Source organism: Vicugna pacos, chromosome 3 (assembly GCF_048564905.1).
Source record: "Vicugna pacos chromosome 3, VicPac4, whole genome shotgun sequence".
In the NCBI taxonomy this organism is placed as follows: domain Eukaryota; kingdom Metazoa; phylum Chordata; class Mammalia; order Artiodactyla; family Camelidae; genus Vicugna; species Vicugna pacos.
In genome coordinates, this window is record NC_132989.1 from 41652388 (window position 1) to 41676194 (window position 23807).

Genomic DNA, 23807 nt, shown 5'->3' on the forward strand with positions numbered 1-23807 from the left:
TAAACCCATAAAAATAATTAAACAGTAATAACTGGAAGGTCACAGAACAAGATTCTTATTTCTCAGTCCCACACCTCCTTAATTGCCAACTATGTAACAGAATCAGCTTTGAGCTTGATGGAGCTGAGTTGCTGCAGAAACCACCACGGGCTAGATAAACTAAGTCCACTGTAGAGGTGAACTGGAACCAAGATTTCAATCTTCAAACATGCCAACAACCAGTATCAGCCACTCTGGGTAACTGGGGCTCATTGTTGCAACACTGTGGTTTCTCAGTGGAAAGCCAGAATGTGGTTCTTACCATGCAGACCTGCTTGTTTGTACTGGCTTTGCTTCTCTACTTTCTTCTGATCATAGAACACATAGAAAATACTGTTTGTGGGCCACCTGCAGTAAACCCAGGAGGCAGCCCGTGGGCTGAATCCATCATTCCTGGAGGCTCTGTTGGCCCAAGTCCCACCCTAAACTCCTCCTCTCAAAGGGTTGAAGGTATCATATCTTAGCACACAGGGATTCCATACCAGGTACTGGACTTGGTGATTATCTGCAAAGTAAGTGAGGCCTGCAGGGCACTTTATTGCAGCAGCATCATTACCTGGAACTTGTTAGAAAAGCTGACACTCAGACCCAACAAATCAGTGTCTCCATTTTAACAAGCTCCCCAGTGAGTCTTGTGAACATAAAAGTTTAAGAAGTACTGTCCATGGGGTAATGTCTGCCTCCTTAGCATGCTGTATAAGACCCTGGAGAGCTTAGTCCTGTCTACCTTTCCAGCCTCATCTTGAGTCATTCCCCTCTCCCAACCCAGTCACAGTGAAGTATCTTTAATATCCAGAAGCATTCTGCTTTCTCTGCTCTTTTCTCTACCCAGACTGGCTCTCAGCCTAGAATACCCTTGACCTGCCCTTCTAAACTCTTACTTACACTTCAACTGTCAACTTAAAAGTCAAGTTTTACCTGCCCCTGCTGAATTAGGCAGAGCAAGACACTGGCCCATTATAGAGTCTTCCTGCCACCCTTTTGCCCCCTAGTTCTGATCATGTGCCTCTGTTACAGAGCTTTCCACACCAGACAGTAATTACCTGTTCACTGTCTACTGTCTTAAGCAGACTGTGAGCTTTTGGTATCAACAGCTTTGGGGTTTATTCGTCTTCAAATTTCTAGTGTGTAATACAGCACTTGGTAGGTATGAAAGTCATGCTTATCGGATAAATCAATCAGGGAATCTTGTTGGCCATTTCTAGGGAAGGTGTTTCCCTAAAATAATAGAGTATATAATATTTATGAATCATTTCAGAATAATTCTGTTTCTATTTCTCTGACTTGTGGAATAAAATGCAGGATAGTGTGTAAACACATTTCTTATCTCTAATTATGCTCTATCTTTTCACGATAGATTTGCTATATTTTAACTGTAATAGTATTATTGCATAGAGAAATTAAATCATATCAAAATAAGTTATAGATGAAAAACATCTGGTATGACAACTGTCTACTAAGTCACAGTTCAGTGCTTATTTTTCAAAAATATAAGACTAAATATTGTTCACTCACTGTCTTTTCCTTAAAGATATTAAAAATAATTTTTATTCCTATCTGGTCTACATCCATGTTAAAAATCACATTCTCATATTGTATCCTTTTTCTTCCCCAAGCATTGTACACTTCCTTCCACATGCACCCTCATCCAGCCTTCTTCACGTATCACTTTTTAAACCCTCTTCTGGGTGTTAAGGTAATTTCACTGTGTTAGGAAGACTCATAAAAGGAAGATGTTATAAAGGACCAATTTCCCCTGATGGCTGAACAATTATTGGTGTAATTTACCAAAGAATTGCAGCCTGTGATACCACACCAGCTGCTGAATAAAGCCAAGCAAAAGAGTTTCTTTCCTCTTCTGAGTTCAGGAAAATCACTGTGAAGGGAAGGATGTTAATTCTCTCAGGATGTGAAGCGGGCATCTGTCCTTGAGAGCAAGAACTTCTAGGTCACGAGAAGAGAGGGTGGTGACAGAGAAGACTCCAAGCAGAAAGAGAAGAGGACCCAACAGCTGGCTGCTCACATCCTCAGAAAACATGGGAAGGGAGCAAATAATTTCAACTGTTTATAGAATAAAATTTAGAAGAGATGAGTGATTTGGAACCCCCAGTAGAGGAAATTGCTTCTTTCGTTCAGAGACTCATCATTAAAAGGAAAAAAAAAATCTTACATTTGCAAAATCGGTAATCGTTTAACTACAGTGCCTCAAGCCATGGCCCAGAGGATTAAAGAGTTAACCATGGCTCCTTAGCTCTCTCACAAGGAGGAAACAGGCCAAGGGAGGCTCACAACCTAAAGAAGAAATGCCTGTGCCCTGCTATCAAAGGGTGTAAGGAAATAGCATTAATCTCTATTGTCCCAAGTCCCTAATCAGACACTAAAAGCATAAACAGAAAGATGAGGGCTGTCATGCTCTCCTAGGACTGCCAAAATATTTTACAGTCCAGAAAATCCTGCACATATCTTTCTTCTCCATTCACACCTCAGAGACACAGGAGGAAACCAAGTTACCCAAACTGTCTTTTTTTTTTTCTTCTACTTTACTATTCATGTCTATCAGAGCCCTTTCATATTCTCACAAGAACTGAGCCACTGACTGTAAGATTTATGCCCTGCCAGAAAATGGGCTTTAGTGCATGCAGTCTCACTACGCCACCAAGGGAACCTTCAGTAGAGGGCAGTGGATGCAGCCGGGCCCCTAAGGAACCAAGAAACACATTTTCCCTAACCAGAATTCACCTGCACTTCAGGCTGAGATTTTTTCCTAAGGCTAAATAACTTGCCTTGGCACTCAACAACTTCTATTGAAAATATCTGCTGATATATTTGTCTCTCCCAAACTGCATCACACAGCCCTCAAGCAGGGAGCTGAATCTCATTCAGTTTAAGATTCTCAGTGCTTATAGTTTGGTAAGTGCTCCCTAATGTGGGTTGAATTGAATAGAACTGAATTCATCTTAGCCAGTTTCCCTGCCCAGCCTGCAGTGGTACCAGAAACAGTAAACACGTCAAGGCTCCACACCCAGCTACGCCTCCATCCCGGTGACCTTTAGCAAGCCATTACCTGGGCCAGATCTCATTACTGTGTAACACAGGGATCATAAAAGGTGCCACGTGGATTCATACAAATAATAAAAACTGAGGTCTTCCTGTCTATAAAGTGCCCAAAGTCTTCAGAGGAGAGGGGAGGTGGTGTTTGGTTCAGGGTTTCTGTAAATGATAGGGCAGTATGTCAGCCGGCCTAGTAGAATCTCAGACATATGATAGAACTTGACGACACTGCCCATGTTTGCTTGGTTTGTTTAATAAACTTTTCATTTTAGAAGTTTTAGATTTACAGAAAAATTGCAAAGATAGTACAGATAGTCCCCAGTCTGCATTCAGTTTCCCATATTATTAACATCTTACATTAGAGCAGGATACATTTGCTACAATTAATTAACTAATATTAGTGCATTTTTTTTAACAACTGTATTTAGATTTCCTTAGGTTTTGACTGGTGGTCTTTTTCTGTTCCAGGTCTCATCCAAGATACCACGTTACGCTTAGTAATCATGTCTCCTCCTGGCTGTTTTTCAGACTTTTCTCCAAAACATTGACAGCTTTGAGGCATACCAGTCAGGTATTTTGTAGAATGTTCTTTAATTAGGATTCGTCTGATGTTTTTCTCATTATTAGCCTGAGGTTACGGGTTTTAGGAGGAAGGTCACAGAAGCTGAGTTTTTATACCTTTCTACTTTTAAAAGATTCTGTGTCATTTCCTCGCTCTCTCCCCCTGCCTCTCTGAAAACACTGTTATTACATTGATAATGCTGGTTAGGATCAAGGAAATAGACTTTATTCTAGCATGTGTTACAAGAAGTCATTCTTAGCTGATTGGATATCACTGGCAGGAATGGACTCATCAGAAAAAATTCTCCCTGGAGAAGTGGCTTTGGAGCCACAGACCAGAGGTTCTCATGGGCTTTTGATAGTGAGCTGAGATGAAGGAGCAACCAAAGGCAATAAGCCCCTGGCACAGAAAACAGTAGTCTTGGTATTTTACCTGGGAGAAGCACTGCCTGAGGGATTTCATCGTCCTCTGTGAATAATGAAAGACTGGGATATGGAGTAACAAGTGATAAAAATATGGCCACAGTCAAAGAAACATACCCACGCCCTCCCTCCCCAGGGGCTGAGGCTTGGCGAGTGAAGGCAGCAGTAGAGAGTTTATGACTCTAAGACAGATGTCGGGCGTGACTAAGAGCATGGGCTGTCTCCTGACTCTGCCACTGCCTGTCTCGGTGACTCTGGGCAAGTCACTCCTCGGTGTGTGGCTCAGGGTGACCACCTCTGAAGGATGGATATAATAGCACCTGCCTTGCAGAGTTTCATGGGGATCAAATGGGATGATATGAATAAGCACTTACAGTGGTGCTGACTCAGAGTGAGTACCTCAGTACTTACTAGCTCTTATCATCTTTATCACATTAAGATTGAAGTAGAGCTAATCTGAGAGGCATTCTGGAGTTAAACCCCTGAGGCTCAAAAGACTTCTAAATAAACAAGCTGGGGGAAAAAAAAAGTCAGATTTCTGAAAAAGATTTGGGAAAGCTCTTTTTAAAAAAAAGAAAAGTGTTAGTTACAACCCACATGCACCTGCTGGCAGGTGGAGAAGATAGACAGTTTCTCGAGTATGAAACACACCTTCTCCCACACTACTTAAACTTGGAATCAGGTTCAGCGGGCAGTTAGCCAGGGCCAAGTATGCTGCACCATCTAGGGCCATGAAATGGAACCCAGCCAAAACGGTGAACGTGGACTCTGGCCACTGAGCCAGTCAACTAATGACCTGCCAGCACAAACAAGCTTCAGCATTCATCCTCATCTCAGAGCTCCAGTAAGGATTAGAAAATCTCTGTTATCTGCAAGTGTTTGGTAATCTGTAAAGTGATTTTAATTGAGAAGTATGTATTATCATGATTCTATTAAGCTTTTTGCCTAGGTCTCTGTCTCTGAAGAATGTGGCAAGAAACAAATACAATGATTTCACCTCTTCACACACCCTCTCCTTTCACTTTTATACTCCAGGTGTGATGTTATAGGTGGTGCAAGTGAATAATAGTAACAGGATCCACTGAGTGGTCAATCTGCTCTGGTTACCATTCTATGCTCTTTACATTCATTTAATCCTTAAAACAACTCTCTGAACTAGTACTATTATTGTGCCCGTTTTTACAGATGAGTAGACAGAGAAGTTAAATGAATGGCTAAAAGTCAAATAGCTCTAATGTGGCTCTATCAGTCGTGATTAGGTTTGGTTGCATATAACAGAAAACGCAAATAACATGGCTTAAGCAAGTTAGTTAGAGTTTAATTTTCTCTTGAGTACGAGAAGCTGGGAGGTCTGTTGTCCAAGACTGGACGGAAGCTCCACCATTCCTAGAGACTTGGGCTCATCTCTTTTTCTTGTCTAGTCATCTTAGTAGGTGACTTCTACTCTCAGCTTCTCCTCAGGAGTCCAGCAGGGGTATTGCAGTGCCAGGTATCAGGACTGTGTTTCAGGTAGAAAAGAAGGAAGAAGAGGGCAGAATGGTTTTCCCAGAAACCCCACCCAACACCTTCCAGTGACATTTCATTGGGTATCCCTAGCTGCAAAGAATGCTGGGAAACATTTGCCTGGATTTTTTTTTTGTTGTTCCTTTTTTAAGTTGGGCGCATTTCTCAAGGTTCTGTAGCAAAGAAGGAGGAGAAAATAAGTTTTGAAGTCATGCATCATAAAATCCAGTTTCTCAGACTAGAATTGTGGTGTTGGTGGCAGATGAAGATAAGGCTGTGTTACTGTTTTTATTTTCCATTTGCAGTGGTCATTTAGAAAATACAAACAAGGTGCTGTATACAACAAAAAAGAACTTTACTGAGAGTTCAGACTTTTTCTTATCCACAATTTCGAGTTATAATTGATGAGATTCTGTAATTATATAGTATTTAAATGGTTATTTTAGACTTGCAAGTAAAAGAAAGAAGTGACATTTAGATGAAATAATTTTCTTCCTTAATTTTTTTCTGAAATATTCATCTGAAGGTTTTTTTGTCTATAAAACATCACTCTCAGATTTTCCTTTCAAAGAGTAAATGTCCAGTATTAAAACTTTCATTTATCTTTTAAGGAAAGAAAGGAAAAGAATATTCAAACCAGATTTTCAGAGAATTCTTTAAGTTATATTATGCTTGATTATGGCTAAAACCTTTCTTTTAACCTCAGTTTCTCTAGCTGTAAAGTAGAAATATTCATTTGTTCATTTATTCATTCACTCATTCATTGAATAAATGCTTGTAGTCTTAACAGGTGTTGGATACTTTATATATGATTGCCATTTTTTCTCATTGTTTACAAAATAATGGGTAACGTGTAACAAATTAGAATTTGTTACTCAATGAGTACTTTTACAGTTAAATAGAAAGCATTTCTTTTTCATTTGAGTAAACCAAATTTGGTATATTGAAAAAAGAAACTTAAAACTCCTTCTGGAATCATAGGAGACAAATATTTCAACTAAGTACACATTACACACAGCAAAACATGTATTATGAATCTTTAAATAGATGAATACTGGAAGATAAATATTAGCAATTTTTGTTTCTAAGAGTAAACAATATACTATGAAATGCCTTTGTGAAATATGCTCTCCCCTAGCAAGCTGATGAAACTCTAAAGTAGATAAATTTGCAGAAAATACTCTTCTCATTTATATTAATGCAACTATATTGCTGCTTCTCTAAGGAAATATTTACAAATATTGTTACTGTGTCCCAGAAATGTGTGAGAAAGAAAATCATAGTAGAAGAATACTCTACAATGGAAAATGTCATAATGTTTCCCCTATAGAGTTAAAAATTGTGCTTGTCTCAGCAAATGAAGAGATGTGAGTTCAGAGACTAAGGCTCTGGCTGTGGTGCTGTGGCTGATTCTGTTTATCATTAATTCTGTTTACCTTCTGACACTTGCCAACCAGTCAAACTGTAGAATTCTGCCAGAGTAGATGGCCAACAGCAGCCGTGGAAGGAGTCCCGGGGCTTCGGGATACAGATGAAGACCTGTCTACACGTGTGGGCATTAGGAAAGAGGCCACAGAAGTGGTCTGAGTCCTTAAAAGAGAGTCTGTTTACTTCACATCATGGAAGACACAGATCCCTCCATTTCAATTATGAATTCAAGTAAGGGTCACTGAGGAGAACAGAGGCAGCAGGAATGGCCAAACTCTGAAGGAGAGAGTTCTGTGCAAAGGGAGTAAATATGGCGGTTACAGACAAGCAGCCAATAGCTTAGCACGCACAGTTCTCAGTATGCTTTCCTTTGGTGCCCTTGGTCTTATTCAGAACAAGGTGACTTTTTAAAAAAAACTAAACATACACCATATAGCTCCTCTCTGCCTCGGCTGGCCAGTTTGTAGGGGAGAATGTGCCTGCCTCCTGGCCAGAAGCTTGTCCTTCCTCCCCGTCAAAGTCAACATTATTTTTGTAGTATGATGCTTATAGAATTCCTTTCTTAGCATTTTTTTCTACTCTGCAAATTTCTTCCCAGATTTTTTTCTACTTTCCAGATTTCTCTCCTCTGGAATAAAACAGCAGTGCTTTAAGTCCTAGCAAATACTTAGATTAACCGATAAATTGTTGGCCTATATTGATGTTGTTAACATTTTTAACTTCGGATTAATGAAGATGTGTACTGTGTTCTTTGTTGAGGAACGCTGACACAACGCTGGCATACGAATATGTCTTAGTGGCAAAATAGAACAGTAGACATACTTTATTAGTTTTGCCAGAGCCAATGAACCCTGCTGTTTGATAATCTTACACTAATTCATACCTCTTCATACACCCCTATCTCCTTATTCACTGCCACCAAAACCAATATCTGATCTGAATCTGAGATCCTGAAAATTATCCTTCCTCCCCATATCTTCCCTCCGCCAACTCTCACAAAACAACCTTCTGAAATAAACAAGGAACAACAGGAAGATGGCCCTTAGAGCCAGCCCATTTATCTTATTGCCAGCACTAATAAGTAACTTCCTTTATCTCTGGTTTATAACATCTTTAAGCAACAGTGCACTCAGGATGGTTAAAAAACATTGTTGCTTAGCTACGAGGCAGGAGGAATAATCCAGAGTGGACCTTTGCCCCAGGAAGATCACTGGGGTCCTGCAAGGAGGTCCTTCAGCTTTGCAAAGAGCAAACTTTTGTGGCAGTGACACAACCAGGCACGATGAGAGAAGCAGATCAAGGAAACTAAAAACAGACTATGTGTTTAATAATTTATGATGATGCTGTGGCTATATTGATCAGAGGCAGCATTCTCTCTTAACCCTACCTTCTCCGAACCTACAGAAGGTATCATCTCCCAAAGAATTATGCCCCAGTGTGAATGGGTCGGGGTAGGGGTGGTTAGTGGTCATGACCTAGTTAAGAGAAGGTTGGTTATCCAATATATTTTTACCATATCTGATGACAAACAAACTGATGATCTCTTTGCATATCTCATTTCCTAGGAAAGAAATGGTATATCATTTCACAGTGTACCTTGCAGGAAAAAAAGGTCCTGCCCTCCCTGCCAAGATCGTATTACCTCAGCATCAGAAAGTCTAATACAAAATTGAAGCTTCAAAACAGACCATGGTATTAAAAGGACATTTATGTTTTAAGAATCTTGTTGATCTTGTTTACTGCTGAATCTATACTGCCAGACCACTGCCAGGCACACAGTAGGTCATATTGAATAAATGACTGAATGCTGTTGGTATATGTATTGGGACTCAGTGGATGGACTTGGGATGCAGGCATTTAAGTCTTTGTGCCCAGCAGTGTGTCTTAGGGGGCTGTAGGCTCCTAAGATAGCCTGGGTTGGCCATCCTAGGTTTCCTCCTGGGCCAACTCTAGCTTGCTAGAAAAACAAGTGTCCTCTGAGATTGAGGATGAATTTAGGTTATGTGCACACGGTTCCAACTTTGCAATTTGGGAATCTCTGAGACAAGAGTTGATCCTCTGTCCTTAAGCAAACTATCACAAAGCAGTTTGCCACCCTCTTTGGGCCAAAGATTGTTTGTGATAAACGTCTAAAGAAAAGAAGCTATTGGAAGATATAAATATCCTTTTCACCTTGAGGGAAAGGGGACTTCAAAAGAAAACTCTTCTTAATATTACTGAGGTAACCAGCATTCCACTTGGGGAAAAAAATTCTTACTCTGATGTAGAGGAGGAAGAAATCTTGGTAGCTGACCAAGCTCATCCATTCCAAGAAGAAATCCTAAGGATCTGTCCCAAATGGTAGTTGAAAAGCCATCTAGGAAAGGCATATTGCGACATATCTCCATAACAGGTAACTTTGGCTAACTGCTTTTCTTCCTAATAGTTAACATGTTATGGAATTAAACCAAAAAGCACATTATGGAAAGAGAAGAAATAGTTAGGTTAATGTGCCTAGTTTTCTGGTGATATTTAAACTGATCCAAGAGAACTAGAAATAATCAGATTCCAGCAAGAGTCTAAAAATGGCATCGATCTTGGATTTGGGGCAAGATGGAGGGAGAGGTATGCAAAGGTCTGTGTCTCTTCCACCCCAAATTCCTAGAAATGACAGATCTTTTTTGTTTTTTTAAAAAATTCACAGCAATACTTGAAAACAGAAATGGATACACTGGGTAGGCCAGAAATTATTATAAGGAACCCTGAAATATGCAAAGCAGATGGAATAATGTTAACAGAGAAAAACTACTACCTAAAAATGGAAATGATTTCAAATGCGCTACTGACTCAGAAGGGGTAGATAGAGGCAACAGGAAGAATCCTAGGCCACCAGAAAGTGACCAGATGAGAGAAATGCAGACATTGAAGCAAAAATGCTGAAGAACTGTCCATATTCAGGTTCGGCAATGTATTAATAGACTTATGTATCATAACCAAGCAGGATTTATTCCAGAAGAGGTTCAACGCTGAAAAAAATATTAACGTAATTCAATCTATTACTAGATTAAAAATGGAAACCATACAGTCATGTAAATAGATGTCCCACGAAGGCATTTGATAAAATTCAACATGTATATCTAATAAAAAAAAACTCTTTTTAGAATATTAGGAATAGAAAGAACCTTCTTAACCCAATAAAGAATATTATTACTCCAAAATCCTTAACCCCCAAATTCCTCAGCTAAAAGGTAAACTATTTGGATGGTTTCCTTTAAAGTCATAAATAAGACTAGAATGACTTATCACTTCTGCTAGCCTACATTGTACTTGGTAGTTATAACAAAAGAAGACAAGAAAAAAATTCTCTAAATATAGGCAAAAAATAGGGAAAAAAATGCCCTGTGTGTATTCAGATAGTATAATTTCTTTTTGTTTTCTTTTAGTTCCAGGGAATTAACAAGCTATTAGAAATAATAAGAGAGCCCAGCAGTGTGACCAGAAACAAAATCTTCAGCCTTTAAACTTACTAGCAATATCCATGTAGAGGATGTTGCTGTGGGCTGAATGTTTGTATCCCCTCAAAAATTCTTACATTGAAATCCTAACCCTCAGTGTGGTGGTATTAGAAGGTAGGACCTTTGGGAGGTGATTAGGTCATGAGAGTGAAGCCCTTAAGAATGAGATTAGTGGCTCCTACAAAAGAGATATTTTTCTTTCATGAAAAATGTCTTGGGTATTCTGATAGGGTTTGAATTAAGTCTGTCATTGTTTTGGGTAGTACGGATATTTTAACAATATTAATCTTCCAATCTAAGAGCACGGGCTGTCTTTTCATTTCTCTGTGTCATCAGTTTCCTTCATCAATGATCTATAGTTTTCAGAGTTTAGGTCTTTCACCTCCTTGATTAAGTTTATTCCTAGGTATTTTGTTCTTTCTGATGCTATTGTAATTTTATTTTTTATTATTTTGTGTTGAAGTATAGTCAGTTTACAATGTTGTGTCTGTTCTGGTGTACAGCACATTGCTTTAGTCATACATGAATATAAATGTATTCATTTTCATATTCTTTTTCACCATAAGCTACTGCAAGATATCGAATATAGTTCCCTGTGCTATACAGTATAAATTTGTTTATCTATTTTATATATACCAGTCAGTATCTGCAAATCTTGAACTGCTAATTTATCCCTTCCCACCCCATTCCCCTCTGGTAACCATAAGTTTGTTTTCTATATCTGTGAGTCTGTTTCTGTTTTATATATAAGTTCATTTGTCTTTTTTTTTTTTTTAGATTCCACATATGAGTGATATCATATGGCATTTTTCTTTCTCCTTCTGGCTTACTTCACTTAGAATGACATTCTCCAGGGCCATCCATGTTGCTGCAAGTGGCATTATTTTATTATTTTTTATGGCTGAGTAGTATTCCATTGTATAAATATACCACAACTTCTTTTTTTTTTACATTTTTTATTGAGTTATAATCATTTTACAATGTTGTGTCAAATTCCAGTGTAGAGCACAATTTTTCAGTTATACATGAACATATATATATTCATTGTCACTTTTTTTTCTCTGTGAGCTACCATAAGGTCTTGTATATATTTCCCTGTGCTATACAGTGTAATTTTGTCTATCTATTCTATGTTTTGAATCCCGGTCTGTCCCTTCCCACCCCCTGCCCCCTTGGCAACCACAACTTTGTATTCTATGTCTATGAGTCTGTTTCTGTTTTGAATTTATTTGTTTGTTTGTTTGTTTGTTTTTAGATTCCACATATGAGCGATCTCATATGGTATTTTTCTTTCTTTTTCTGGCTTACTTCACTTAGAGTGACATTCTCCAGGAGCATCCATGTTGCTGCGAATGGTGTTACGTTGTCGGTTTTTATGGCTGAATAGTATTCCATTGTATAAATATACCACCTCTTCTTTATCCAGTCATCTGTGGTTGGACATTTAGACTATTTCCATGTCTTGGCTATTGTAAATAGTGCTGCTATGAACATTGGGGTGCAGGTGTCTTTTTGAAGTAGGGTTCCGTCTGGATAGATGCCCAGGAGCGGGATTCCTAGGTCATATGGTAAGTCTATTCCTAGTCTTTTGAGGATTCTCCATACTGTTTTCCATAATGGCTGTACCAAACTGCATTCCCACCAGCATTGTAGGAGGGTTCCCTTTTCTCCACAGCCTCTCCAGCATTTGTCATTTGTGGATTTTTGAATGATAGCCATTCTGACTGGTGTGAGATGATACTTCAGTGTAGTTTTGACTTCATTTCTCTGATAATTAGTGATATTGAGCATTTTTTCATGTGCCTGTTGATCATTTGTATTTCTTCCTTGGAGAATTGCTTGTTTAGGTCTTTTGCCCATTTTTGGATTGGGTTGTTTGTTTTTTGCTTATTAAGTTGTATGAGCTGCTTGTATATTCTGGAGATCAAGGCTTTGTCGGTTTCATTTACAACAATTTTCTCCCATTCCGTAGGTTTTCTTTTTGTTTTACTTCTTGTTTCCTTTGCTGTGCAGAAGCTTGTAAGTTTTGATAGGTCCCATTTGTTTATTCTTGCTTTTATTTCTATTGCTTGAGTACAGTGTTCTAGGAGAACATTTTTGAGATGTATGTCAGATAATGTGTTGCCTATATTTTCTTCTAGGAGGTTTATTGTATCTTGTCTTATGTTTAAATCTTTATACCACAATTTCTTTATCCGGTCATCTGTTGATTGACATTTAGGTTATTTCCATGTCTTGGCTATTGTAAATAGTGCTGCTATGAACATTGGGGTGCATGTGAATACACAAGCTTTTTAGCACACATGGAGTACTACCCAAAACAGATAATATTTTAGGAAAGAGTCAATAAACTACAACCCAAGGGCCAGACACCTAATTTTTTTAAACCGTTTTAGGTGTCCGATTCAGTGGCATTATTTACATTCATAATGTTGCACAACCATCGCCATTATCTGTACCCCAAATTTTTCATCATTCATAGCATAGTCTCTTTGTTCATTAAACTGTAACTCCCTGTTCCCCACTCCTTTCAGCCCCTCTGGTCTACTTTCTATCCCTATGAATTTGCCTACTCCAGATATTTTATATAAGTGAAATTATACAGTATTTGTCCTTCTGTGGCTGGCTATTTCGCTAAGCCTAATGCTTTCAAGATCCATACATAGTGTAGCATATATCAGAAGCTCATTCTATATTATAGACAAATAATATTCCATTATATGTATATACTACATTTTGCTTGTCTAGTCATATGTTGATCAACACTTGGGTTGTTTCTGTCTTTTGGTTATTGTGAAAAATGCAGCAGCAAGTACTCATTTGCAGACAAGTATCTCTTTGAGTCCCTGCTTTCAATTCTTTTGTAGAAGTGGAATTGCTGGGTCATTTGATAATTTTATATTTAACTTTTTCAGGGACTATGAAACTGTTTCTCACTGCATCATTTTATATTCCCACCAGCTGTGTACAAGGCTTCCAGTTTCTCCACGTTATCACCAACACTTATTTTCCATTTCTTTTAACTTATAAGCATCCTCATAGGTGTGAAATGGTATCAATTGTGGTTTTAGGTTGCAATTCCCTAATGACTAATGATGTTGAGCACCTTTTCATATGCTCTATTCAGTTGCCTATTTTTGTACATAAATGTTTATTGGAACATAGCCTCACCCATTTGTTTACCTATTGTTGATTGTGCTTTCATCAAAGACTGTATGGCTGCAAGTGTAAAATGTTTAATTAATATTAATATCTCACTCATTAAGTTTGCAGACACCCATGTTAGACCATAAAAAGCCTCAATATATTTTTAAAGTATTTAAATAATTTTGTGAAATGGTCTTTGTTCCAAATGGAATTAGATTAGAAATCAACAGAAAGAAATATAGGAAATCTAAATTATTTAGAAATTTGGAATAATTTAGAAATTAAACAGCATATTTCTAAATAGCCCATCACAAGGGAAGATTAGAAAATATTTCTAAATGAATAAAAACAAACCTACAACATATCAAAACTTACGAACTGTAGTTAAATCAGTGTAGTTAATCGTTAAAGATGGAATGCTTCTCCCCTCCTATTGGGAATAAGGCATTGGGAATAACTCTTGTTAATTTTATTCACTATTTTACTGGAGGGTCTAACCAGAGCAATAAGGCAAGAAAAATAAAGGTATACATATTGGAAAGAAAAAAGTAAAACTTTCTTTAATTATAGATTAATGAATTTTGCAAGATGGCAAGACAGCACATTATGCAATGATTACCTGTATTTCTATGTACAAGCAATAAACAACTCAAAAATAAAATTAAGAAATCAATTTCATTCACAATAATAAAATACTTAGCAATGCACTTAACAAAAGCATTTCAATATATCTGAACACTAATAAACCAATAGAGCATAGCTAAGAGAAATCAAAGAAAATCTCAATAAAGAGAGCTATTCCAATCTTTTAGAGCTGGATTATGAGATGGTTGCACAACTCTATAATTTAATAAAAATTACTAAACTATACACTTAGAACTGGTAGATTTTATGATATGTAAGTCATACCTCAATAGAGCCATTAAAAATATTTGTTTTTCACATCGCCTTTCTGGGTGTAGGTGCTAGGATGCATTTGTGTCAGAAAGCCACATTTTATGTTTGCACTTTGGAAAAATAAGGCTGTTGAAATAAATATGAGGATTTATTAAAACCAAAGATATTTTTATATTCCTAATTCTAGTCTCCAACTCTTAAACTGTTAAACATTCACCGTCATAGTTTTCAACTTCTAAACCTTCACAAATACAATGATTTATTTGTGTCCACAGTTTTAAAAAATTTGGAATGTGTGTTTTTTGTGTTATTTGTTAAAACTATTATGTGTTACATTGTTTACTATCAGGAGGAGAAAATAGGGTGTTGTGGATTAAAATGAAGCCAAAAACTGTGGCTGTCTATACATGACAGTTATTTCAGTAATCAGCATGGCACTTGAGCAGTTATATTGAGAAGTTTTCTAAATTAGATGGAAGCTGGCAGTTAGTACATTTTCCACAGCAAGGGACTCTAATATTGCTAGACTTCTCAGTGTGAAAAATCCACACATCACACAATCCCTCTATTAAATAGCTTTCTTTCTTTTACTGTGAAGTAGCATCTGTCATATTAATTTTATTATTTTTTAGAAACGTGAATTAACTTTTTTTAAGATTTTGGTCCTGTGGGGGATGAAGTTAGATATTAATCTGTATGATATTAATCTTACTTTGTTCTTAGAGTAGGAAAAATAGTAAAGCAACTTTTGATGCCTACTGACTGACCCTGTGTCTTTGAAGTCCATACACAGAATTTCAGGGGAAATGTTAATGTTATCTTCATTTTGTATGCCTGTCATCTTTGAAAGGTCTTTACTGCTCCATAGAACTATTCATACACTGGCTAAATAAAGAATGGTAAATACCACCAGGCATTTGAGTAGATATCTGCTTAGTTTCCAGCTTGTGGACATTGATCTGGACTCTCATGGGCAGTTCCACTCCTGCCACTGTGGCAGCTGACTCTGAGACCCTTGCCCCCAGCCCAATCTTGATCTTGGGTGGGAATCCAGGCAACTGTTAAAGATATTTTGTCTGGAGTATTTCCTAGTAGCAAGTAATCAGGTGGACAGATCTTTTATAATAGCAACTTTTTGAGGAAAAAAAGGGTAGCTAGTGCTGCCAGATGGCAAAGAGATCCTTAGACCAGAGATACTAGCATGAAGAGCAGGAAGATATTAGAGACAATTTAGTTCAAAACCAGCATGTTACAGAAGAGAAAACTGAAACTCAGAAAACTGAATGGACTTTCCAAGAGTAGCAGAAACTGAGTTTCGTACTCAGTACCTGTTTCTTCTTCTTCCTTACTAATAAACCCTTGATTTTGTTTAGAGTAGCATTGTTCCCAGAGTAGAATAAGCACCTTCCCAGCCTTCCTTGTAGCTAGAGAAGGCCATATGATCCAGTTCTCACATGGGAGATGTAAGTGGAGATCACTGCATGGGATTTGGGGAAAAGCTTTTTAAGGAGAAACGTTTGGCTAGCTTGCCCCTTTGTTTCTCCCTTCCTCATTCCTGCTTGTAATGCAGACATAAGACTAATGGTTTGGCTCTAACACTGATTTTTATGATAAGCCTGAATTCTCTCTGGGTGTGAAAAACTTTAACTTTCAAAGCAACACCTCTTTCTGGCAATTAGGGAGGAATCCATTCATGAATGCTATAGACTTAACTTGAATTCTATCTAGTTTTTCTTATGGAAACAAAGAGCATACACAAGTTCCGCAGAACCTGAGAAGGAGAAGCTTCTAAACAAGAAGCTTTATACTTGCGTCTTACCTCTTGAGCCCCAGCAGTGACCACCTAGCACATTAACTTTTGCTGCTGGCTCTCAGGGGCTATCAGCACCAACTCAGAGAAGAAAAGTAATACACTGAAGAAGGAGCAAAGTTCTGGTGGAATAACAGTCAAGGAGCAATATTCCTGGAGCTTTATGGAGAAGTAGGCAGGAAAGAAAGAAAGCATTATATACTTTTGGATTTCTGGACCAGAGAAGAGAAATCAGAAAGTGACCAAGAGAAAAGACAAATAAGAAAAACCCCTAAGGAAAATGATTTCATTCTTGCAGTAAATCTTACAGTTGTGTCTAATCTAATTATAGCTGGCTTTTTGTTTTTAAAGAAAAAGAAAATGTCATGCCCTTATCACTTTCCTCCTTTTCAAGAAAGATAAGAGACTGCCTATAGTGGAGAAATAAAGTAGGCCCGATTTTGTTCAGCCAAGTTTTCTTCTCAAGAGAAGCAAAGATTGTCAGGTATGAATGAAGCAGGGAGTCTAAGAGTCTGTTTCAGCTGCAGCCTCCTAGGGGAGCTGCTATTTTTCAAAAGAAGTAGAAAAATGTGAGAAACATGCACTGAATATTTAACTCAATCAATGAAATGTATAATTGGAAAAGTCAGTTAGTCGTAACTAAGGGTAAGAGTGTTTGTCCAAGAACCTTGCTGGCAGGAATGCTTACTCTTTCTTTTCTTTTTTTTTTTAATTAAAAGAAAGTTGAGTATCAAGAGGATATAGAGATACAATCGCCCTTACACACTTAGAGTGTTTAAAATACAATCCTGGTGTTTGTTCTCATCTGAAAAGCCGTGGCTGGGTCTTTGTTACCTATTGGATTTCAGGAAGGCTGACTTGAGATGCGGCATTGCCATTTCCTGGGCCCTCACTTATTTTTTTTCCGGCGCTGTCAGCCAGATCCTTTGTTGTGCCTGCTCTGCATTCATTCTCTCTGCCCTCGCACCTCCAGACAGTGGGATGAGGATTTTTCCTGGTCCTCGCGCTGAGAGCTCCGGACCGCCACGGTCCCCGGCATCGGATAAAGGACGATTTTAAACCATCCCTTGGGTGTCGGGGCTGAGTCGGCGCCACGCGGGAGCAGACCGGCTTTTGTGTTGGTGTTTGTCTCTGGCTGTTGTCCGACCCCCGGCAGGAGGCGCGGGCCGCGACCCCCGAGGAGGCGGGGCCTCCGCGCCGGGCTCCGCCTGGTGAGGATTTCACGGCCGCCGCCGCCCTCGTTTGTTCCGTTACATGGTCCTGCCCTGACCACTCGCCCAGAGCTAAGAACGCCGGACGTGGCTGCCCAGGAGCCCTCTATGGCTTTCATCCCACCCAACCCCACTGTTTGCTTTTTCCCCCGCTTTCTCATTTTTCCTCGTTAACTGCATACTAGCGGAGCGCTTGGCAAAACTCAGACTGAAAACAGAGAAAGGGAAAAAGAACAAATTCGATGCACCCGCCTCGGTCCTGCAGAGTTTGCGAAGGGTCGTAACCATGTCTGAGGCAGGGGAGATAAGTGAATTTGGCTACATCATGGAATTGCTAGCCAGAGGCAAGGTAAGTGCTTTGGCGCGCGGAGCCACGGCCTGGGTTCCCACCCCAGTCACTACCTGGCTTGTGGCTGTGGGCGTCCCGGCCCCCTGAAGCCCCCAGGGAGGGCGGGCTGGAATCCCAGGTCCGCACTGTCAGCTGGAATCCCCGGCAGCTGCAGCATGCAAAGTAGCCGCCTTTTCTTTCTTTCCTTTTTCTTTTTTTTTTTTTTTTTGAATTGCGCGGCATCTCTGAAATGAGCCAAAAGGGACTAGGTCAGCTGGCCGACGGCGGGGTCTCCCGGAACGTCGAGGGAGATGGGGTGGGGGACCGGGCGTTGGCTGAGGGGGCGCTCCTCGATGCACCCAGGGCTGTCAAGCGTGGTGACTTCGAGAGGGTGACCTCGCCTGCCCAAGCGCGGAGTACGGAGGGAGGGTCGAAACAGAAGGTGAACAGGCCAGGAGGATGGGATTGGGTTCAGTGTGCAGTTGACCTTGTGGCGGGTAAATAGGGCCAGAACCTTCCACCCTCAACCCCATTCGCCCAGCGCCGGCGTTTTCAGCCCTCCTCCAGGTCCTTGGCCGCTGTCCCAGGCCCAGAAGAAGTCAAGCATCCTTCTTGTGATGGGGAAGGGGTGATGCTAAGACGCCGGATTTCAGCTCGGTACCTGTCCTGGAGCCCTTTTGAAAACCGCAGGCTGGCACTGTCGGTGGCGCCTGGCGACCACGCCCTCGGCCGGGCCAGGTGGCGCTGCTTCTAGGCTGAAAGCATTGCGGGGAGGCGGGCCTCCGCGCTGCATCCGAGAAAGTGCCTGGAGAGGTTCCTAAGTGGTTTGCAGGCGGTAAGTGTCGGGAAATGCAAAAACTGCGTGGTGCGTGGTCTTCGGGGATCCGCCGGTGGCCAGACAGCAACAGCGTCTGCGTTTGCCCTCTGCACCTGGAGTTTCGAGGAAAGGTGATGACATAGAGAAAAGGACTCCCTGCGCAAGGTCATAGAAAGAAGGATGATCTGCAGTCCTGGTGTGAGCACCTGAAACCTCAGTCTCATGCCTCACTAACCCCAACAACGCAGATGCTTGAGGTAACACAGTCCTGCGGCTCCTGGGCTGGGGAGCGGGTTAAGGAACTCCTAGAGGAAAGAGCCCCGGGAAGGGGACGGCGAGCGTCCCTGAATTCTATTCTGCAAACACAGAATACACTCATTCGAAACAGAATACTTACTAACTTTTCGAAGGTAAAGGTTGTGCCTCGGGATACCCCTACCGTTTACACTCCGGGACAAGAAGTACAAATGGAGAACGTTGGTCCGCTTTTCTTCATATCCAGGGGCTCGATCCAACGTATCGAGGGGCCTCCCGCGCATGCGTGGGGACATCCTGGCCAGCATCTCCAAGCTCCTTGTCCCCCTCAAACAGCTTAGGCTTGGCCACCTCCTGGGCCAGGGTTGCCTATCAGAGCCCTCTCCACCCTCTGGAGGTCTGACCCTGGGGAGAGGAGAAGTCCAGAAGGAAGTGCTGGCTCAGAGCGTCCTACATTCCTAGAAGGAAGTTCTGGCCTGCAGCCAGAAGGCCAGAACCCGGCTATCCAAAGCACACAGCAGGACCCTGGCTGCCCAGAAACTTTGAAGGCTGGGTTGGCGAGTAGAGAGGAGAGGAGGAAAGAGGATGCCTTTTGCTAATTACAAAATAAATGGACCACTCTTGATGGGATTGAGAATAGGATGAGTGAGAGGTGAGTTTAAGTCTGTGGTGCTCAGATACTCCTCAAAGTAAGCCAGAATTATATTAGCTGGCTAATACTTTCCTTCACTAGCAGGGAAAACTTGAAATTGAGAGAGAATGGTTATGAGGTGAGATTCAAGGATCTGCATGTTTGACACCCCAGGTGATGATGAAGCAGCAGGTCAACTTCCCATAAACCCTAAATGGGCCAGTTGGGCAGAACCATTAGTGAATGTTTAAAGCTTCTTGTGATAAAGTCAGATTTAAAAAAAAAAAAAGCTCTCAGAATTAGCATTGTATTTCACAAGATGCTCACTGTAATGAAAAAAACAAACCCCCAATACCTGAATACCTCTGAGTATTAGCCATGGAATAGCAGACCTTGGAGACTGACTCGCTTAATTTTCCTCACAGGAGTTAGACTTCATTTTGTTGCTCAAGTTGGTGATGTAGAGAATATTGTGAAACTTACCTAATTACGATAAGTTCACAGAGTTTAAAAAAAAAAAAAAGAGCAGAGGCTCTTGTCTTCCTGCTGCCTTCCCTTTCCTCCCAGCCTGCAAAGTTGAGACCAATGGATTGACCATCATCGAAACTTCTTTTACTTTTCCCTGATGGCTTTAACATTTTACAACATTTAATACATGCTTGTTGCAAAATATTCAAAATTTACAGAAAGTTTTACAGAGTAAAAAGTGGAACTTCACTCCCACCTCCAATCCACTGCATTTCCCAGTGGCTCCAGTTTGCTGTGTGTCTATTTCAAATTAAATTAACTTGTTATTGTGTTCACTGAATGTGGGAGGTGAGCCTTTCACCTCAGGGTAACCTAAAACCCACATGACAAACTTGATCAGCTTATTTTACTCTATTGTGATGATTACCTTAATATTTAAAGTACACAGTAATCTCTACCATTATGGTCTTTCTCTTCATCAAACAATACCCCATATGTATAATTAGTACCTATGATAATTCTCAAGAGGTTTAAAAATCAATGTAAATGAAATTCGTTATATTTCACTATTACAGAAATTTGTACCATTTCTGGGAGCTGATTTCTGAGGGGTTTTTGTTTATTTATTTTGTTTTTCTTTTGTAACTCATCTATTTGGACTGAAAGAGAGCCTCCCAAATCTATGGTCAGTATCTTGGATTACACAAAAGCAGTATTTTCAAACTCATTTGGTCTCCAGCAAGATTTGCATCATTAATTTTGTATCATCTTCATAATTTCTTCTCTTCACACCGTCACACACTTTTCCAGAATCATATAATGAAGATTTGATGACAAGGAACATAGAGGAATTTATATTTAGTGTACTTCTCTATTTAGAATTTTAAACACATATATAGTTATGTATTCACAGCCAGAAAATACTTTCTGTTTCCAACAGTTCAGTAGTTACTGTTCAGGCATGTCCATGGAGTACAATAGTTTGAGTAAAACAAAGAGGTTCTGGAAAGCTCACATTTAATTTTAATAGAGAAACAGGCAATGATTCTATTATTTGGTGAAATATTACTTTTAACTTTGAATATCTTTGAGGCACGAAAAATTCAAGAACTTTAATAAACACAAAATTTACTTTCGAACAAGAAGATACTTATACTTTGAAATAATTACATTTAGAAAATCCTCCAGTCTAGACTAATGTAAAGTCTTAAACATCTCCTGGGACCAAAACCAAAATGCCACCAAATGATCTGTTTCAGAGGGCACCATAGACAGTTACTCACGCAGCTGAGTCTGAACTGGGTGATAATACTAAGGTTGTGTCCACTGCAAAGTATTGTTTAAAATATTTTTTTTTTATATCTTGGGATTGGGCAAAATGTGTGTGTTCTGGGGAGTAGGGAAGGCAAAGAGAAGATTTAAACGTTAACAGTATCATTTGAAAGTAGTAATTTCGTAATATCAGAATTTTCTTCTGATGTTTTTACTACCTTGCTCAAAAGATAATTTGAGGCAGGAAGTATCTCTGAAACCACTTTGTCAAAGAATGTTTAAATCATATTTTCTATGAAATTATAAGTTACATGTTTTACACTTACCTGTGGGCAGTGCAGTAGGGATGCTGGAGTGAGACCCAGGTTTGTCTGTTGGTATCTAGCCATGTGGCCTAGAGGATATTAATCTCTGGATATAGGTAGGGAGGAGTTGTGAGGATTACATGTCCCTTCTGAAGGGAATTGTACCTATTTCACAGGGTTATTGCAAGAATTAAATGACTATTTTGTGCAAAGTTCTTAATATTGTTATTGGCACATAGTAGGACTTCAATAAGTGAAAGCTATTTGGTCTAGCTACTTTGACAACAAGGTTAGGTCTTGAGATACCTCATATGCAAACTGTGATCTTTCACAATGGGAGGTACAGTTGCCAGGTAAAATACAGGACGTAGAGTTAAAAATTTGAATTTCAGATAAATGACACATAGTTTTTGTTGTTGTTGTTGTTGTTTTAGTGTAAGTATATTCCATTCAATGTTTGGGACATTTTTATACTAAAAAGGTTCATTATGTATCTGAAGTTCAAATTTAAATTTAACAGCTGGCCTGTGTTTTTATTTGCTGAACCTAGCAACCCCAAGTGTAGGAATAATAAGATACAGTCAAAAGGGACCTGCTAACAACCTCTGTATATTATCAGTATCGTTCACCCCAAGTTGGCTAAGAGACCCCTTTGCCCACCAGTCATGCAGCCAGTACCCTCCTGGCAAAATACCTGCTGGACCCCCACTGTGTTCCACTCATCAACTCTCAAATTGTTGGTCCAGTGCTACCATTTAGCAGATAAATGCCTACTGGATTTTCTCTTAAACAAAAGCTCTACATGGATGGGAAGATAAGGCTTAAAAAACATCAGACTTTGGCGTATGAAATGAGTTTGTCATCGTATTAAACTGAGCAGTAAGACTCTAAGTGCTGCAGGACTTCGGAGTAAGAGGAGCTGACCAATGAAAACTAGACACCTGAGGATGGAGGCTCTAGAGCTGTGGCTTGAAAGATGAGATGAGGCTTTGGCTGGGCAATGGAAATCTCAACTTCCTGGCTCTCTGGCCTCCTCTCCCCTGAGGCTGTTCCCATAGAAACACTTTATGACAGGTAAGCTTGGCCTGTCAGAGGCTTGGGTCAATCATTGATAAATGTCATCTCTTGTCACTTTCCTGTAACCTCCTGATACCCAGCAGTGTAGACAGGACATGTGCCAATCTACTGTGAAGCCCTGTGATTTACTTCGTTGATTTACTTCATTGCCACCTTCCTCATTTACCCTAAGTCTAGGGGCTCTCTCAATTGAACAACCCACATTGATCCTAACAGGGGGCAAGGTTTAGGAGGATGCTGGCCATGCCACCCTGTTGCTACTTCTTGTTCAGGACATACTAACAGAATGGTACTCTGATGTTTGACCTCAGACCAAACAGATTACGAGCCAGTGGTGCCTCATGGCACTGACTGAAATATGCACCATGGTCATTAGGACCTGACTCGGCCAGGAATTTAATCTCTTGTTGGGTATTAGGAGTCAATGTGGAAAGAGACCAGGTCAGTGAATAGTGTATAGCCTAGAGGGTATCAGGTTTATATTGTAAGTGTGAGGTAGTGAACGTTTATTGAGCCTCTCTTTTACCAGGCCTGAATAGGGTGTGTGTGTGTGTATGTGTGTGTTTCTGGAGTGGCGGTTATTGGCGGGTGAAGTAGGAGAAACTGACCTTTTGGACTTCATGAAGCAGGTAGATTGGAGACAGCTCACACCCCTGTGCTAGAAGAGTGATTACACAATGCCAGCAAGCACAAGGTATAATGTAAACAAGGGTACTGAAGGTTGGTGGACTGGAGGGGGTGCTAGGTATGGAACAGGCTTCCTTGTGTTGAATTTGGCCCATATTTTAAACGAAACTATTGGAAAAGAAGGTGCTAGAACACTCCCAACTGAAGAAGGGTAGGCACCAAGGGATAGTATATGCAGTACAAATTAGGGGATTAATGATTTAAGAAACAAAACAAAATAAAACAGGTCTTTCATGTCATTTCCACTTAACTACCTTCAAAAGCTTCTCCGTGTCTACAGGGAAGAAGCCTGGTGACTCTAGGCCCACCTAGACTCATTTTGTGTTATTGCAAGAGGATTTGAAGGCTAATCAGAGAGAGGTACCAGGGAAGGAGAGAAAAGGACTTAAAAAAAAAACCTCAA

General features: G+C 40.0%; 1 protein-coding gene across 4 annotated transcripts in view; it reads left to right on the forward strand.

Moving 5' to 3' along the window:
- Positions 1 to 23807, forward strand: part of PGGT1B (protein geranylgeranyltransferase type I subunit beta) — a 78622-nt gene that overhangs the window by 53177 nt on the left and 1638 nt on the right. For all 4 annotated transcript variants that reach the window (XM_072958075.1, XM_072958077.1, XM_072958080.1 and 1 more), the window contains exon 13: positions 3559 to 3661. The gene's annotated coding sequence lies outside the window, so the exon portion shown is untranslated. The remainder of the gene's footprint in view (positions 1 to 3558; positions 3662 to 23807) is intronic.